Source organism: Lemur catta, unplaced genomic scaffold (assembly GCF_020740605.2).
Source record: "Lemur catta isolate mLemCat1 unplaced genomic scaffold, mLemCat1.pri scaffold_149_ctg1, whole genome shotgun sequence".
Lineage (NCBI taxonomy): Eukaryota > Metazoa > Chordata > Mammalia > Primates > Lemuridae > Lemur > Lemur catta.
In genome coordinates, this window is record NW_025423772.1 from 37,143 (window position 1) to 52,723 (window position 15,581).

The window sequence follows — 15,581 nt, forward strand, 5'->3', positions numbered from 1 at the left end:
AGAGCCCGCTATCCTGTGGCCCGGTGGGGTGGGGTTTGGGGTGGGTAGCCACGGGTCGGGGGGCCGGTGGGTGGTTTGGGTTTGGCTGCGTGCGCTCCGTGTGCTGTTGTGCGTCCTCTCTGCCCGGGTGGCCGGAAACTCGCCCTGTGCGGCGCGCCGGTGTGTCTCTCGGGAGCCCCGGCGGTGGCGAGGAGCCCGCCCGGCGTGAGGCCCGGGCCCGAGGCCCGGGTGTGCGGCGGAGAGGAAGTGCACGGTCGGCCGGGGGTCCGGGGGCCCAGGACAAGGTTTGCCGCCGTGGGCTGTCCCGCGCCGGGTGTACGCGACGTCCCGGAGTGCGGGGCGGGGGGTGCCGGGTGTGGGGGAGAGGAGACCCAGCGGCACTCAGGGATCCCGCCGCCCGCCCGGCCCGGTGTGGGGCCCAGGGCTGGGGCTCCGCTGCCGGCCGAACAGGAACGGAACGGCTGGGACGCTCTGCCGCTGCCGCCACCTGGCGGTGGTGTTGCAGCGGGGGAGAGGGGAGGACGCCCTGGGCGGGGGCAGCGGGCCGCGCCGGCGGGGGGGGCGGGGGAGTGCCAGGGGCCGAGGGCGAAAGTGGAGGCGGGCACAGAACGCCGGGGCCCCCCCACCCCCGACCCCTCGGCGGGCGGGACAAAAGAAGAGGCAAAAGCCTGCAGCACCTGGTATTCCCAGGCGGTCTCCCATCCAAGTACAAACCGGGCCCCCGACCCTGCTTAGCTTCCCAGATCAGACGAGATCGGGGACGTTCAGGGTGCTATGGCCCTAGACGGCGGCGGCTGTCCCCGGACGCCTCAAGAGGCCGAGCTGCCACGCGGCCCTCCCGGCCCAGCGCCCCACACCCGACCCCGCGCCCTCCTGCTGCCCAGTAGCCTTCAGAGCCTCGCTCTCTAGCTGCTACATACACACCAAACACTCAACACTTTGCCACAAACACATACACCAATGACAACAAAAATCAAACACTCAATACCACATCTATTCAAAGCACGGAGGACACAAACGGGAGGGCAATGTGTGACTTGTGAGATTCTACAGACGTCAGGAGCCCACATGAAGGCTCAGGGAAATATTCCAAAGGAGTGTGACGTGGCTCAGAGCTCCTTGGACATGAGCAGACTGGCTTCGGCGGACGGCAGCTCTTACGTTTTCACAGTGGAGCAGCCGGAACAGTAGAAAGTTCCTTCCTCGCCTTTCCTACTTCATGCAGTAGGAACCAGTCCACGGTTATATGGTGCATGGCTACGATTATTCTGTGGGATCCTGCAAAGAAGAAATGCTGTTGGTGTCTTTGGGGACTGGGAATTTGGGTGTGAGAGGAAGAGGTGAAATCGATCAAGTCATGTAAAAACAACTCTCGGTTCTCAGTTTGAACTTGGATTATCAGTGGAAACTCAATGTGTTTTCCTGTAATTTTTTTTTTCTTTTCTTCCTTTATTTATTTATTTATTTATTTATTTATTTATTTATTTATTTTTAGTTTTTCCACGGAAAGTGCCGAGACATAGGTGCGAACTCAACAGTAGTGCATTTCAGCAGCATCTAGATCGTGGTCTCCGCCAACCATCGTTATTAAACGGTCCTAAGACTTACTGGAGACATAGGCTGACTTGAAGTCTGGGGCGGGAAACGGACGCTTCTTGTACTGGGAAGCGTGGATGCTATGATATCCAACAGGACGAGGGTCACGTCAAAAGACACAGGAACCAGAATGAGTAGACTCCCGTTTGCCAAACACAGGACGGTTTGATCGCCAGTAAGTATAATAATTGCAAGATATTGAAACACATTAGATACGTTTAAATCCGCGATGAAACCCCTCACAATGCGAAAGTAACTCGGGTCACTGCGGACAGCGGTAGGAAACAAAGGGAAATGGTGACAACCGGGGCTGCCCCCGACTAGTCGCGATGTATGGACACTCTTTCAAAAGACATCTCAACCCCTCACAAGGTAGGTACTGTATTTGGACTGGATCCAAAGAAACTGAAATGAGCGTGTGTGTCTCAGGGAAACGCAAACATTGAGTACTTGCTGTTATCTCTAATACGGTGAAATTTTTAGATGGAATAATGTGGCTGTGAGTACACTGAAAAATGGAAGAAAGCCTCTACCTTTGATAGAAACATATTGACTTTTTATCGATGGAGGGATATCATTAAGGGGATCATGAACTTAAGGTAGGAGGGGTATAAAGGAAACAAGATCTGGCCAGGGGTTGGTGATTTCTTGAGTCAGGGGAGTGAGAAAATATTCTACTATTCTGTCCGATTTTGTTTCTATTTCAAATTTCCCATCATGAAAAGTTTCCAAAGATACCATGAACAGGATCAAAAACAAGCTGCAAACAGGACAAGGTATCTGTAGCCCATATAATTGGCAAAATGTTACTGTTACAGAATATCTACGTTTTATATGCTTAATGCGCCTTTGGCCCTGTGTCCTCATTATTAGTCAAGGAAATACGGAATAAAAAATGAAGCCAGATATAGTTTCCAACTCACCAGATTGAGGAAACTTAAGAAACTGATCACTGTGTTGGCTTTGAGGAAAACTCTTGCACTCACCCTGCTGATATGGGAGGCGAAATTATAGAACCATTTGGAAAACAATGCAGCATAAATGGATATGAATAAACACTGGCATAATTCAGGAGCAAGCATATTCTCTGAGTAGCACGTACCAGAGAGAAGATAGGGCACATGTGACCAGGAAGCATCTAGGGTAATCCTCACGGGAGCCCCTTGTACACGGACCTAGTCAAAGATCGCATAAAGATACTTCGACTGATTCGTGCAGTGCCATTCTCTAGCAGCGCTGATGAACTGCAGCTTCCTGTGTAAGCAAGGAGTATTCTCCAAACAGAAGGTTTCCCCTGGCACACAAGTTACCCAGAAGGAATCCAGAATCGTTCCACATGTATTCTATAAACTGTGAAATTAACAAACTACCTCAATGAGATAGTCCTATAACAGAGAGCAAAAACTTTCAAAGGAAAAGCCAGGAAAAGGATGACAGTCGAGATGGGATTTGTTTGGGAGAAGCGTTTCTGTGGTTCCACGCCTTGAGGAAAAGATACACAGCGGCTTCCGACATATGCATCAACTCCCATTTTTATAAGGTGAGTGGTGGGGTTTTGGTACGGTTAATTCGATTTAATATAATAATCATACTGATAATCATGATCATTATTATCATTCTTTAACATACCCCTTTCCCAAATTAAAAGAAAAAGAGAAAGAAGCAGATAGTAAGTTTCTAGTTATACACCCTGCTTAAATTGGATTATTTATTAATTTGGGGGAAATGATTAGTTTGGGGACTCTGTGTCCGTCTATCGAGGACTACAGGATAGCCTCTCCATGGATTTGAGCCATCATGTACGTTTTTACTAAGTTTTCCATCGAAGTTGGCACCTTTGCCCCGTAGGTGCCGCGTAGATTTTCTGTGACTTTGAGTGTTATCCTTTTGAAAGATTGCATTCATTAGTGTGTATTGGCGAGGAAATAAGAAACATCGAAACTATCGATGGAATGTTGATTTCACCTAGAGCTATCTTGCTGGACTCCCCTAGGATTTCTACAGGTCTCCCGTGCATAGGGGAAAACATTCTATTTTGAGAACCGTAGGAGGTGAGGAAAATGAAGAAAGGTGATTTTCCTTTCCCACATATTATTAGTGTTTTCCCTTGTTGTAGTACATTTTTGGAGCGTCTCTTGCAGGATCGAACGGAAGGATTTCCTATCAACACCCTGGTCTTGCTCGTGACTTTCCAAAGAATGTTTCTACTTCTTAAGCCTTCAGAATATTTTCTAAAGATTTAGACGTTTGAAAAGTGTCTCTAGATGTCTTCGCATCTGGATTCTTGAATTATGTTACCGTGAACGAATAGCCAACTGTTTAGATTCTCTTCTTCTGCATATGTGGATAGGGTCCAATTTTTCCTTTCCTAGGGTGGTAACGTGGTCATCTCCTTGGACAACTTTAGACTGTGTCCTGAATTCAGAGCCGGTCGGTCAGAAGTTCCGGAGGCCCGGACCTGCGGCAGGTGTGTGAGGGGCGACAGCCTCGGGGACTGAGCCTCCACATCTCCAATCTGACCCTCTCTCCAGGGGCCACGGGGCAGGGTCCGGGCCGGCCGGGGGCGGGAGCCGGGGCGGGCGCGGAGGGCGAAGGCCCCCCCCTCCCCTTCCCAGCCCAGGGGGGCGGGACAGAAAAAGAGCCAGAGCAAAAAGCCTACGGCACCCGGGATTCCCAGGCGGTCTCCCATCCAAGTACTAACCGGGCCCGACCCTGCTTAGCTTCCGAGATCAGACGAGATCGGGCGCGTTCAGGGTGGTCTGGCCGTAGACGACGGTGGCCGCCCCCCGGACGCCTCAAGAGGCCGAGCTGCTGGGACGCGTCCCTCCCTGCGCCGTCGGGTCCCTCCCGCCGCCCTGGCCCATCGCTAGCCCACCTGCCAGTATCGGGGTGGGGGTGGGGGGCCAGGCGGGGCCTGACGGGTCTTGCGCGCGCACCCCCCCCACCCCCACCCAAACCACGGGCGCACCACCGTCCCACACCCCGAGGAGCAGACCCACGGGCACGCGCGCAGGGACAGGCTTCCACGCGTGGGGGCGGAGGGCCAGAGCCGGAGAGTGCGGGAGATAGGGCCCTCCGCCGGCCCACGCGAGGGCACGGTGGGGAGGGGCTTTGGGGCGGGGCCGGCACGAGGAGGCAGGGCCGCGCCTGCCGCCGGTCCTTCACCCGGAGGTCCTGAAGGAAGACCTGCAGTGTCCCCCCCACCCCGCCACCCCACCCCCGTCTGGGGAGGACCGTTCTGCCCCGATTCCCCTCAGGGCCTGCGTGTGGCAGCAGCCCCCGCGCGGGGGCGGGGGGCGGCGGGGCGGGCCAGAGCCCGCTATCCTGTGGCCCGGTGGGGTGGGGTTTGGGGTGGGTAGCCACGGGTCGGGGGGCCGGTGGGTGGTTTGGGTTTGGCTGCGTGCGCTCCGTGTGCTGTTGTGCGTCCTCTCTGCCCGGGTGGCCGGAAACTCGCCCTGTGCGGCGCGCCGGTGTGTCTCTCGGGAGCCCCGGCGGTGGCGAGGAGCCCGCCTGGCGTGAGGCCCGGGCCCGAGGCCCGGGTGTGCGGCGGAGAGGAAGTGCACGGTCGGCCGGGGGTCCGGGGGCCCAGGACAAGGTTTGCCGCCGTGGGCTGTCCCGCGCCGGGTGTACGCGACGTCCCGGAGTGCGGGGCGGGGGGTGCCGGGTGTGGGGGAGAGGAGACCCAGCGGCACTCAGGGATCCCGCCGCCCGCCCGGCCCGGTGTGGGGCCCAGGGCTGGGGCTCCGCTGCCGGCCGAACAGGAACGGAACGGCTGGGACGCTCTGCCGCTGCCGCCACCTGGCGGTGGTGTTGCAGCGGGGGAGAGGGGAGGACGCCCTGGGCGGGGGCAGCGGGCCGCGCCGGCGGGGGGGCGGGGGAGTGCCAGGGGCCGAGGGCGAAAGTGGAGGCGGGCACAGAACGCCGGGGCCCCCCCACCCCCGACCCCTCGGCGGGCGGGACAAAAGAAGAGGCAAAAGCCTGCAGCACCTGGTATTCCCAGGCGGTCTCCCATCCAAGTACAAACCGGGCCCCCGACCCTGCTTAGCTTCCCAGATCAGACGAGATCGGGGACGTTCAGGGTGCTATGGCCCTAGACGGCGGCGGCTGTCCCCGGACGCCTCAAGAGGCCGAGCTGCCACGCGGCCCTCCCGGCCCAGCGCCCCACACCCGACCCCGCGCCCTCCTGCTGCCCAGTAGCCTTCAGAGCCTCGCTCTCTAGCTGCTACATACACACCAAACACTCAACACTTTGCCACAAACACATACACCAATGACAACAAAAATCAAACACTCAATAGCACATCTATTCAAAGCACGGAGGACACAAACGGGAGGGCAATGTGTGACTTGTGAGATTCTACAGACGTCAGGAGCCCACATGAAGGCTCAGGGAAATATTCCAAAGGAGTGTGACGTGGCTCAGAGCTCCTTGGACATGAGCAGACTGGCTTCGGCGGACGGCAGCTCTTACGTTTTCACAGTGGAGCAGCCGGAACAGTAGAAAGTTCCTTCCTCGCCTTTCCTACTTCATGCAGTAGGAACCAGTCCACGGTTATATGGTGCATGGCTACGATTATTCTGTGGGATCCTGCAAAGAAGAAATGCTGTTGTTGTCTTTGGGGACTGGGAATTTGGGTGTGAGAGGAAGAGGTGAAATCGATCAAGTCATGTAAAAACAACTCTCGGTTCTCAGTTTGAACTTGGATTATCAGTGGAAACTCAATGTGTTTTCCTGTAATTTTTTTTTTCTTTTCTTCCTTTATTTATTTATTTATTTATTTATTTATTTATTTATTTTTAGTTTTTCCACGGAAAGTGCCGAGACATAGGTGCGAACTCAACAGTAGTGCATTTCAGCAGCATCTAGATCGTGGTCTCCGCCAACCATCGTTATTAAACGGTCCTAAGACTTACTGGAGACATAGGCTGACTTGAAGTCTGGGGCGGGAAACGGACGCTTCTTGTACTGGGAAGCGTGGATGCTATGATATCCAACAGGACGAGGGTCACGTCAAAAGACACAGGAACCAGAATGAGTAGACTCCCGTTTGCCAAACACAGGACGGTTTGATCGCCAGTAAGTATAATAATTGCAAGATATTGAAACACATTAGATACGTTTAAATCCGCGATGAAACCCCTCACAATGCGAAAGTAACTCGGGTCACTGCGGACAGCGGTAGGAAACAAAGGGAAATGGTGACAACCGGGGCTGCCCCCGACTAGTCGCGATGTATGGACACTCTTTCAAAAGACATCTCAACCCCTCACAAGGTAGGTACTGTATTTGGACTGGATCCAAAGAAACTGAAATGAGCGTGTGTGTCTCAGGGAAACGCAAACATTGAGTACTTGCTGTTATCTCTAATACGGTGAAATTTTTAGATGGAATAATGTGGCTGTGAGTACACTGAAAAATGGAAGAAAGCCTCTACCTTTGATAGAAACATATTGACTTTTTATCGATGGAGGGATATCATTAAGGGGATCATGAACTTAAGGTAGGAGGGGTATAAAGGAAACAAGATCTGGCCAGGGGTTGGTGATTTCTTGAGTCAGGGGAGTGAGAAAATATTCTACTATTCTTTCCGATTTTGTTTCTATTTCAAATTTCCCATCATGAAAAGTTTCCAAAGATACCATGAACAGGATCAAAAACAAGCTGCAAACAGGACAAGGTATCTGTAGCCCATATAATTGGCAAAATGTTACTGTTACAGAATATCTACGTTTTATATGCTTAATGCGCCTTTGGCCCTGTGTCCTCATTATTAGTCAAGGAAATACGGAATAAAAAATGAAGCCAGATATAGTTTCCAACTCACCAGATTGAGGAAACTTAAGAAACTGATCACTGTGTTGGCTTTGAGGAAAACTCTTGCACTCACCCTGCTGATATGGGAGGCGAAATTATAGAACCATTTGGAAAACAATGCAGCATAAATGGATATGAATAAACACTGGCATAATTCAGGAGCAAGCATATTCTCTGAGTAGCACGTACCAGAGAGAAGATAGGGCACATGTGACCAGGAAGCATCTAGGGTAATCCTCACGGGAGCCCCTTGTACACGGACCTAGTCAAAGATCGCATAAAGATACTTCGACTGATTCGTGCAGTGCCATTCTCTAGCAGCGCTGATGAACTGCAGCTTCCTGTGTAAGCAAGGAGTATTCTCCAAACAGAAGGTTTCCCCTGGCACACAAGTTACCCAGAAGGAATCCAGAATCGTTCCACATGTATTCTATAAACTGTGAAATTAACAAACTACCTCAATGAGATAGTCCTATAACAGAGAGCAAAAACTTTCAAAGGAAAAGCCAGGAAAAGGATGACAGTCGAGATGGGATTTGTTTGGGAGAAGCGTTTCTGTGGTTCCACGCCTTGAGGAAAAGATACACAGCGGCTTCCGACATATGCATCAACTCCCATTTTTATAAGGTGAGTGGTGGGGTTTTGGTACGGTTAATTCGATTTAATATAATAATCATACTGATAATCATGATCATTATTATCATTCTTTAACATACCCCTTTCCCAAATTAAAAGAAAAAGAGAAAGAAGCAGATAGTAAGTTTCTAGTTATACACCCTGCTTAAATTGGATTATTTATTAATTTGGGGGAAATGATTAGTTTGGGGACTCTGTGTCCGTCTATCGAGGACTACAGGATAGCCTCTCCATGGATTTGAGCCATCATGTACGTTTTTACTAAGTTTTCCATCGAAGTTGGCACCTTTGCCCCGTAGGTGCCGCGTAGATTTTCTGTGACTTTGAGTGTTATCCTTTTGAAAGATTGCATTCATTAGTGTGTATTGGCGAGGAAATAAGAAACATCGAAACTATCGATGGAATGTTGATTTCACCTAGAGCTATCTTGCTGGACTCCCCTAGGATTTCTACAGGTCTCCCGTGCATAGGGGAAAACATTCTATTTTGAGAACCGTAGGAGGTGAGGAAAATGAAGAAAGGTGATTTTCCTTTCCCACATATTATTAGTGTTTTCCCTTGTTGTAGTACATTTTTGGAGCGTCTCTTGCAGGATCGAACGGAAGGATTTCCTATCAACACCCTGGTCTTGCTCGTGACTTTCCAAAGAATGTTTCTACTTCTTAAGCCTTCAGAATATTTTCTAAAGATTTAGACGTTTGAAAAGTGTCTCTAGATGTCTTCGCATCTGGATTCTTGAATTATGTTACCGTGAACGAATAGCCAACTGTTTAGATTCTCTTCTTCTGCATATGTGGATAGGGTCCAATTTTTCCTTTCCTAGGGTGGTAACGTGGTCATCTCCTTGGACAACTTTAGACTGTGTCCTGAATTCAGAGCCGGTCGGTCAGAAGTTCCGGAGGCCCGGACCTGCGGCAGGTGTGTGAGGGGCGACAGCCTCGGGGACTGAGCCTCCACATCTCCAATCTGACCCTCTCTCCAGGGGCCACGGGGCAGGGTCCGGGCCGGCCGGGGGCGGGAGCCGGGGCGGGCGCGGAGGGCGAAGGCCCCCCCCTCCCCTTCCCAGCCCAGGGGGGCGGGACAGAAAAAGAGGCAGAGCAAAAAGCCTACGGCACCCGGGATTCCCAGGCGGTCTCCCATCCAAGTACTAACCGGGCCCGACCCTGCTTAGCTTCCGAGATCAGACGAGATCGGGCGCGTTCAGGGTGGTCTGGCCGTAGACGACGGTGGCCGCCCCCCGGACGCCTCAAGAGGCCGAGCTGCTGGGACGCGTCCCTCCCTGCGCCGTCGGGTCCCTCCCGCCGCCCTGGCCCATCGCTAGCCCACCTGCCAGTATCGGGGTGGGGGTGGGGGGCCAGGCGGGGCCTGACGGGTCTTGCGCGCGCACCCCCCCACCCCCACCCAAACCACGGGCGCACCACCGTCCCACACCCCGAGGAGCAGACCCACGGGCACGCGCGCAGGGACAGGCTTCCACGCGTGGGGGCGGAGGGCCAGAGCCGGAGAGTGCGGGAGATAGGGCCCTCCGCCGGCCCACGCGAGGGCACGGTGGGGAGGGGCTTTGGGGCGGGGCCGGCACGAGGAGGCAGGGCCGCGCCTGCCGCCGGTCCTTCACCCGGAGGTCCTGAAGGAAGACCTGCAGTGTCCCCCCCACCCCGCCACCCCACCCCCGTCTGGGGAGGACCGTTCTGCCCCGATTCCCCTCAGGGCCTGCGTGTGGCAGCAGCCCCCGCGCGGGGGCGGGGGGCGGCGGGGCGGGCCAGAGCCCGCTATCCTGTGGCCCGGTGGGGTGGGGTTTGGGGTGGGTAGCCACGGGTCGGGGGGCCGGTGGGTGGTTTGGGTTTGGCTGCGTGCGCTCCGTGTGCTGTTGTGCGTCCTCTCTGCCCGGGTGGCCGGAAACTCGCCCTGTGCGGCGCGCCGGTGTGTCTCTCGGGAGCCCCGGCGGTGGCGAGGAGCCCGCCCGGCGTGAGGCCCGGGCCCGAGGCCCGGGTGTGCGGCGGAGAGGAAGTGCACGGTCGGCCGGGGGTCCGGGGGCCCAGGACAAGGTTTGCCGCCGTGGGCTGTCCCGCGCCGGGTGTACGCGACGTCCCGGAGTGCGGGGCGGGGGGTGCCGGGTGTGGGGGAGAGGAGACCCAGCGGCACTCAGGGATCCCGCCGCCCGCCCGGCCCGGTGTGGGGCCCAGGGCTGGGGCTCCGCTGCCGGCCGAACAGGAACGGAACGGCTGGGACGCTCTGCCGCTGCCGCCACCTGGCGGTGGTGTTGCAGCGGGGGAGAGGGGAGGACGCCCTGGGCGGGGGCAGCGGGCCGCGCCGGCGGGGGGGCGGGGGAGTGCCAGGGGCCGAGGGCGAAAGTGGAGGCGGGCACAGAACGCCGGGGCCCCCCCACCCCCGACCCCTCGGCGGGCGGGACAAAAGAAGAGGCAAAAGCCTGCAGCACCTGGTATTCCCAGGCGGTCTCCCATCCAAGTACAAACCGGGCCCCCGACCCTGCTTAGCTTCCCAGATCAGACGAGATCGGGGACGTTCAGGGTGCTATGGCCCTAGACGGCGGCGGCTGTCCCCGGACGCCTCAAGAGGCCGAGCTGCCACGCGGCCCTCCCGGCCCAGCGCCCCACACCCGACCCCGCGCCCTCCTGCTGCCCAGTAGCCTTCAGAGCCTCGCTCTCTAGCTGCTACATACACACCAAACACTCAACACTTTGCCACAAACACATACACCAATGACAACAAAAATCAAACACTCAATAGCACATCTATTCAAAGCACGGAGGACACAAACGGGAGGGCAATGTGTGACTTGTGAGATTCTACAGACGTCAGGAGCCCACATGAAGGCTCAGGGAAATATTCCAAAGGAGTGTGACGTGGCTCAGAGCTCCTTGGACATGAGCAGACTGGCTTCGGCGGACGGCAGCTCTTACGTTTTCACAGTGGAGCAGCCGGAACAGTAGAAAGTTCCTTCCTCGCCTTTCCTACTTCATGCAGTAGGAACCAGTCCACGGTTATATGGTGCATGGCTACGATTATTCTGTGGGATCCTGCAAAGAAGAAATGCTGTTGGTGTCTTTGGGGACTGGGAATTTGGGTGTGAGAGGAAGAGGTGAAATCGATCAAGTCATGTAAAAACAACTCTCGGTTCTCAGTTTGAACTTGGATTATCAGTGGAAACTCAATGTGTTTTCCTGTAATTTTTTTTTTCTTTTCTTCCTTTATTTATTTATTTATTTATTTATTTATTTATTTATTTTTAGTTTTTCCACGGAAAGTGCCGAGACATAGGTGCGAACTCAACAGTAGTGCATTTCAGCAGCATCTAGATCGTGGTCTCCGCCAACCATCGTTATTAAACGGTCCTAAGACTTACTGGAGACATAGGCTGACTTGAAGTCTGGGGCGGGAAACGGACGCTTCTTGTACTGGGAAGCGTGGATGCTATGATATCCAACAGGACGAGGGTCACGTCAAAAGACACAGGAACCAGAATGAGTAGACTCCCGTTTGCCAAACACAGGACGGTTTGATCGCCAGTAAGTATAATAATTGCAAGATATTGAAACACATTAGATACGTTTAAATCCGCGATGAAACCCCTCACAATGCGAAAGTAACTCGGGTCACTGCGGACAGCGGTAGGAAACAAAGGGAAATGGTGACAACCGGGGCTGCCCCCGACTAGTCGCGATGTATGGACACTCTTTCAAAAGACATCTCAACCCCTCACAAGGTAGGTACTGTATTTGGACTGGATCCAAAGAAACTGAAATGAGCGTGTGTGTCTCAGGGAAACGCAAACATTGAGTACTTGCTGTTATCTCTAATACGGTGAAATTTTTAGATGGAATAATGTGGCTGTGAGTACACTGAAAAATGGAAGAAAGCCTCTACCTTTGATAGAAACATATTGACTTTTTATCGATGGAGGGATATCATTAAGGGGATCATGAACTTAAGGTAGGAGGGGTATAAAGGAAACAAGATCTGGCCAGGGGTTGGTGATTTCTTGAGTCAGGGGAGTGAGAAAATATTCTACTATTCTTTCCGATTTTGTTTCTATTTCAAATTTCCCATCATGAAAAGTTTCCAAAGATACCATGAACAGGATCAAAAACAAGCTGCAAACAGGACAAGGTATCTGTAGCCCATATAATTGGCAAAATGTTACTGTTACAGAATATCTACGTTTTATATGCTTAATGCGCCTTTGGCCCTGTGTCCTCATTATTAGTCAAGGAAATACGGAATAAAAAATGAAGCCAGATATAGTTTCCAACTCACCAGATTGAGGAAACTTAAGAAACTGATCACTGTGTTGGCTTTGAGGAAAACTCTTGCACTCACCCTGCTGATATGGGAGGCGAAATTATAGAACCATTTGGAAAACAATGCAGCATAAATGGATATGAATAAACACTGGCATAATTCAGGAGCAAGCATATTCTCTGAGTAGCACGTACCAGAGAGAAGATAGGGCACATGTGACCAGGAAGCATCTAGGGTAATCCTCACGGGAGCCCCTTGTACACGGACCTAGTCAAAGATCGCATAAAGATACTTCGACTGATTCGTGCAGTGCCATTCTCTAGCAGCGCTGATGAACTGCAGCTTCCTGTGTAAGCAAGGAGTATTCTCCAAACAGAAGGTTTCCCCTGGCACACAAGTTACCCAGAAGGAATCCAGAATCGTTCCACATGTATTCTATAAACTGTGAAATTAACAAACTACCTCAATGAGATAGTCCTATAACAGAGAGCAAAAACTTTCAAAGGAAAAGCCAGGAAAAGGATGACAGTCGAGATGGGATTTGTTTGGGAGAAGCGTTTCTGTGGTTCCACGCCTTGAGGAAAAGATACACAGCGGCTTCCGACATATGCATCAACTCCCATTTTTATAAGGTGAGTGGTGGGGTTTTGGTACGGTTAATTCGATTTAATATAATAATCATACTGATAATCATGATCATTATTATCATTCTTTAACATACCCCTTTCCCAAATTAAAAGAAAAAGAGAAAGAAGCAGATAGTAAGTTTCTAGTTATACACCCTGCTTAAATTGGATTATTTATTAATTTGGGGGAAATGATTAGTTTGGGGACTCTGTGTCCGTCTATCGAGGACTACAGGATAGCCTCTCCATGGATTTGAGCCATCATGTACGTTTTTACTAAGTTTTCCATCGAAGTTGGCACCTTTGCCCCGTAGGTGCCGCGTAGATTTTCTGTGACTTTGAGTGTTATCCTTTTGAAAGATTGCATTCATTAGTGTGTATTGGCGAGGAAATAAGAAACATCGAAACTATCGATGGAATGTTGATTTCACCTAGAGCTATCTTGCTGGACTCCCCTAGGATTTCTACAGGTCTCCCGTGCATAGGGGAAAACATTCTATTTTGAGAACCGTAGGAGGTGAGGAAAATGAAGAAAGGTGATTTTCCTTTCCCACATATTATTAGTGTTTTCCCTTGTTGTAGTACATTTTTGGAGCGTCTCTTGCAGGATCGAACGGAAGGATTTCCTATCAACACCCTGGTCTTGCTCGTGACTTTCCAAAGAATGTTTCTACTTCTTAAGCCTTCAGAATATTTTCTAAAGATTTAGACGTTTGAAAAGTGTCTCTAGATGTCTTCGCATCTGGATTCTTGAATTATGTTACCGTGAACGAATAGCCAACTGTTTAGATTCTCTTCTTCTGCATATGTGGATAGGGTCCAATTTTTCCTTTCCTAGGGTGGTAACGTGGTCATCTCCTTGGACAACTTTAGACTGTGTCCTGAATTCAGAGCCGGTCGGTCAGAAGTTCCGGAGGCCCGGACCTGCGGCAGGTGTGTGAGGGGCGACAGCCTCGGGGACTGAGCCTCCACATCTCCAATCTGACCCTCTCTCCAGGGGCCACGGGGCAGGGTCCGGGCCGGCCGGGGGCGGGAGCCGGGGCGGGCGCGGAGGGCGAAGGCCCCCCCCTCCCCTTCCCAGCCCAGGGGGGCGGGACAGAAAAAGAGGCAGAGCAAAAAGCCTACGGCACCCGGGATTCCCAGGCGGTCTCCCATCCAAGTACTAACCGGGCCCGACCCTGCTTAGCTTCCGAGATCAGACGAGATCGGGCGCGTTCAGGGTGGTCTGGCCGTAGACGACGGTGGCCGCCCCCCGGACGCCTCAAGAGGCCGAGCTGCTGGGACGCGTCCCTCCCTGCGCCGTCGGGTCCCTCCCGCCGCCCTGGCCCATCGCTAGCCCACCTGCCAGTATCGGGGTGGGGGTGGGGGGCCAGGCGGGGCCTGACGGGTCTTGCGCGCGCACCCCCCCACCCCCACCCAAACCACGGGCGCACCACCGTCCCACACCCCGAGGAGCAGACCCACGGGCACGCGCGCAGGGACAGGCTTCCACGCGTGGGGGCGGAGGGCCAGAGCCGGAGAGTGCGGGAGATAGGGCCCTCCGCCGGCCCACGCGAGGGCACGGTGGGGAGGGGCTTTGGGGCGGGGCCGGCACGAGGAGGCAGGGCCGCGCCTGCCGCCGGTCCTTCACCCGGAGGTCCTGAAGGAAGACCTGCAGTGTCCCCCCCACCCCGCCACCCCACCCCCGTCTGGGGAGGACCGTTCTGCCCCGATTCCCCTCAGGGCCTGCGTGTGGCAGCAGCCCCCGCGCGGGGGCGGGGGGCGGCGGGGCGGGCCAGAGCCCGCTATCCTGTGGCCCGGTGGGGTGGGGTTTGGGGTGGGTAGCCACGGGTCGGGGGGCCGGTGGGTGGTTTGGGTTTGGCTGCGTGCGCTCCGTGTGCTGTTGTGCGTCCTCTCTGCCCGGGTGGCCGGAAACTCGCCCTGTGCGGCGCGCCGGTGTGTCTCTCGGGAGCCCCGGCGGTGGCGAGGAGCCCGCCCGGCGTGAGGCCCGGGCCCGAGGCCCGGGTGTGCGGCGGAGAGGAAGTGCACGGTCGGCCGGGGGTCCGGGGGCCCAGGACAAGGTTTGCCGCCGTGGGCTGTCCCGCGCCGGGTGTACGCGACGTCCCGGAGTGCGGGGCGGGGGGTGCCGGGTGTGGGGGAGAGGAGACCCAGCGGCACTCAGGGATCCCGCCGCCCGCCCGGCCCGGTGTGGGGCCCAGGGCTGGGGCTCCGCTGCCGGCCGAACAGGAACGGAACGGCTGGGACGCTCTGCCGCTGCCGCCACCTGGCGGTGGTGTTGCAGCGGGGGAGAGGGGAGGACGCCCTGGGCGGGGGCAGCGGGCCGCGCCGGCGGGGGGGCGGGGGAGTGCCAGGGGCCGAGGGCGAAAGTGGAGGCGGGCACAGAACGCCGGGGCCCCCCCACCCCCGACCCCTCGGCGGGCGGGACAAAAGAAGAGGCAAAAGCCTGCAGCACCTGGTATTCCCAGGCGGTCTCCCATCCAAGTACAAACCGGGCCCCCGACCCTGCTTAGCTTCCCAGATCAGACGAGATCGGGGACGTTCAGGGTGCTATGGCCCTAGACGGCGGCGGCTGTCCCCGGACGCCTCAAGAGGCCGAGCTGCCACGCGGCCCTCCCGGCCCAGCGCCCCACACCCGACCCCGCGCCCTC

The 15,581-nt window shown here is 54.9% G+C and overlaps 3 non-coding genes and 4 pseudogenes across 3 annotated transcripts; all 7 read right to left on the reverse strand.

The window, feature by feature from the left end:
• Positions 1–665: 665 nt before the first annotated feature.
• LOC123629416 lies at positions 666–786 on the reverse strand (annotated as a pseudogene).
• Positions 787–4,248: 3,462 nt separating this feature from the next.
• Positions 4,249–4,367, reverse strand: LOC123629399. The gene has a single exon (XR_006732047.1). It is a non-coding gene; the product is annotated as a 5S ribosomal RNA (ribosomal RNA).
• A 1,204-nt stretch (positions 4,368–5,571) lies between these two features.
• Positions 5,572–5,692, reverse strand: LOC123629417 (annotated as a pseudogene).
• A 3,458-nt stretch (positions 5,693–9,150) lies between these two features.
• On the reverse strand, positions 9,151–9,269 carry LOC123629400. The gene has a single exon (XR_006732048.1). It is a non-coding gene; the product is annotated as a 5S ribosomal RNA (ribosomal RNA).
• A 1,203-nt stretch (positions 9,270–10,472) lies between these two features.
• On the reverse strand, positions 10,473–10,593 carry LOC123629419 (annotated as a pseudogene).
• A 3,458-nt stretch (positions 10,594–14,051) lies between these two features.
• LOC123629402 lies at positions 14,052–14,170 on the reverse strand. The gene has a single exon (XR_006732049.1). It is a non-coding gene; the product is annotated as a 5S ribosomal RNA (ribosomal RNA).
• A 1,203-nt stretch (positions 14,171–15,373) lies between these two features.
• On the reverse strand, positions 15,374–15,494 carry LOC123629420 (annotated as a pseudogene).
• Between the last annotated feature and the right edge of the window lie 87 nt (positions 15,495–15,581).